Source organism: Oncorhynchus mykiss, chromosome 20, assembly GCF_057628025.1.
Source record: "Oncorhynchus mykiss isolate SJ-2025 chromosome 20, ASM5762802v1, whole genome shotgun sequence".
In the NCBI taxonomy this organism is placed as follows: domain Eukaryota; kingdom Metazoa; phylum Chordata; class Actinopteri; order Salmoniformes; family Salmonidae; genus Oncorhynchus; species Oncorhynchus mykiss.
Genome location: NC_143041.1, coordinates 20630236 through 20633391, shown reverse-complemented (window position 1 = coordinate 20633391; position 3156 = coordinate 20630236). Strand labels below are relative to the sequence as shown.

Genomic DNA, 3156 nt, shown 5'->3' with positions numbered 1-3156 from the left:
AAGTTACTTCTAAAATAATTAGCTTTTTCAATTTTGATGGTTATTTTTATTCTCCTTTTACAAGAATGGAAGTTCATGTGAAAGGAGTGTGGCAATTGAATGCAGGCTTCACAAAAAATGCATATCAATTTTTTAAAAACTTTTCTATATACTACTGTTGATGTAATATTGTTTACATGTAATGCTTGACAGGCTAACTGTTCCATAAAACACCAGAAAACAACCAACAAGTTAAGATCCAGCACAGCTGATTTTAATATGAAATCTTCAACTTCACATACTTTTTGAACATTCCTTTGAACATTTGTGTATTTATTTTTTGGAACTACCTATCGAACACTTCACTTCTCTCTGAATTTGCCATTCAGTTTCAGTAGGAGCTGATTTTCTAAGTTAATTGAGTCTATTCTGGCTCGCTTTGCAGTGAAGAGCAGTCCAGCACAGCTAAAAAGACGCTCACAGGCGGCAGATGTAGGCCTGTGTTGAGTTTGAGGGACAACGTCTTTATGTACTGAAACAAATGAAGTAAATCCATTTGTCCGATGGACTAGCAAGATGCCCATCTAACTCCCCTGTACCTTTTGACTGTTTGGTTGTCAGTGATGAAAAGAAATCCTCTTCATCAGATGAATGCTGCCTTAGATGCTCAGTCTCGTCCTGTGTGATTGTGCCAAGATGATTCTTCAGGTATGCCAAACTTTTACATTGGAAACAACACAACATTCAGTGTTTCAGCAAACTCTGTTGTATGTGGCTGGCAACACAATCGTATTATTGGCGTTGCAATAGCTCTGACACAGTGTGGAAGAGCTATTCCACACTGTGTCAGAGTTATTCTCAGATACTGAGATTGATTTGAGTTGTTCAAATACATTCAGACCTAACACATTCTCTAATGCTGGGGTGAGTCCATGTCTGGCTGAACCCAAACATAGTTATATGCAAAGGTTATTGTCCAGCACCTGTAATGCAACTTAAATAATGAAAAAAATAAAAACATTAAAAAAACAATTAATTAGTAGACTCAAAGACCAAAAGATAAACACCTTTTGGAGTAACGAAATCATACCGGCTGTGATGACATCAGCTTTGTCAGTCTTGAACTTGGGCAGACGGATTGTGGCAGCAATAAGCTGTGGCTCCTCCGTTATTTCTCCAAAACGCTTTTGGAGACCATTCTGAATGGCTCTGATAAGTGGTAGGCACATTTGGCAAGATGCTTCCAGCCTTTGAAGTTTTGTTTTTATTAAGAGGATCACTGGCAGCAGCCAATGTTCAAAGCTGAGACCAAAGGCTTCATCACTTTGCAGTACTCATTCAAGAAGGACATTTTTGCCGGGCTCAGCCTGAAAGATAAGGTAAGGTAAATGTAATACCTCTTAGAATTCTAACATTTCATGGACAATAAATATTACTGTCGTAGGAAAACATTACATTGATTCAAATAATTGCTACTCACATTTTCACTTCTAATTCGTCACACACATTTCTTATGGCATCCTCCCCCACACGTATGATACGTGTGATCCTCTCCACAGCCAGGTAAGTGGAGTTCCAATGTGTTTGATTTGGACGGATCAACTGCAGTTTGCACTCATTCTCTACAACTTCAGCAGCTAAGGTTGACCGCCCCGTTTTATTCCACCTGGCATTTGGCAAAAGACCACCTGGACAACCTTTTGTAGCCATCACTATTTGTTCCTGGCAAAGCAGAATATGTTGTTGCAATGAGGTTCAGCAGGTGACGTGCTCACCGTTGATGCTGAGGGAGTTGATATTCTAGGCCACTGTCATTTTCCAGGATGGAATAGGTGTCTTGGTATTCAACCTGCTCTGCTGGCTCTTCAGCATCTGAGTCTCGGTCTGCTGACTCGACTGCCTGGCTCTGCTCACCAAAAACAATGAATGCTTTGATGACGTTTTATCCACTGTCTGTTGTGGTTCTTACCACTTTCTCCCTGATCCTGTATACACAATGGATGTCATCGAGGGCACCTGCAAGCACATCAAATGTGTGGGAACCTCTCAATCTCTTGCAAGCGAGTGCAGCAGAATGTCTCACCAGAGTTTCTTCATCTATCCAGTGACATGTTTTTATTTTTTATTTGATTTATTTAACCTTTATTTAACCAGGTAGGCCAGTTGAGAACAAGTTCTGTTTTACTACCGCGACCTGGCAAAGATAAAGCAAAGCAGTGCGACAAAAACAACAACACAGAGTTACACATGGGATAAATAAACATACAGTCAATAACACAATAGAAAAATCTATATAGAGTGTGTGCAAGTGTAGTAAGATTAGGGAGGTAAGGCAATAAATAGGCCATAGTGGCGAAATAATAATGTAAATTGTTCATTAACACTGGAGTGATAAATGTGCAGATGATGATGTGCAAATAAGGATACTGGGGTGCAAAAGAGCACAAATAAATAACAATATGGGGATGAGGTAGTTGGGTGGGCTATTTACAGATGGGCTGTGTACAGGTGCAGTGATCGGTAAGCTGCTCTGAAAGCTGATGCTTAAAGTTAGTGAGGGAGATATAAGTCTCCACCTGCAGTGATTTTTACAATTTGTTCCAGTCATTGGCAGCAGAGTACTGGAAGGAAATGCGGCCAAAGCAGGTGTTGACTTTGGGGATGATCAGTGAAATATACCTGCTGGAGCGTGTGCTACGGGTGGGTGTTGTTATGGTGACCAGTGAGCTGAGGTAAGGCGGGGCTTTACCTAGCAAAGATGACCTGGAGTCAGTGGGTTTGGCGAAATAATATGAAGCGAGGGCCAGCCAACGAGGGAATACAGGTCGCAGTGGTGGGTAGTATATGGGGTTTTGGTGACAAAACGGATGGCACTGTGGTGGACTACTGAGCAATTTGGAGGCTATTTTGTAAATGACATCGCCGAAGTCAAGGATCGGTAGAATAGTCAGTTTTGCATGGGTATGTTTAGCAGAATGAGTGAAGGAGGCTTTCTTGCGAAATAGGAAGCGGATTATAGATGTAATTTTGGATTGGAGATGCTTAATGTGAGTCTGTAAGGAGAGTTTACAGTCTAACCAGACACCTAGGTATTTGTAGTTCTCCACATATTTTTAGTCAGAACCGTCCAGAGTAGTGATGCTAGTCGGGCAGGTGCGCCCAATTAGGTTAAAGAGC

At 41.2% G+C, this 3156-nt stretch overlaps 1 pseudogene; it reads right to left on the bottom strand.

Annotated features, from left to right (window-relative positions):
• Positions 1–341: 341 nt before the first annotated feature.
• On the bottom strand, positions 342–2076 carry LOC149974429 (uncharacterized; annotated as a pseudogene).
• Positions 2077–3156: the final 1080 nt, after the last annotated feature.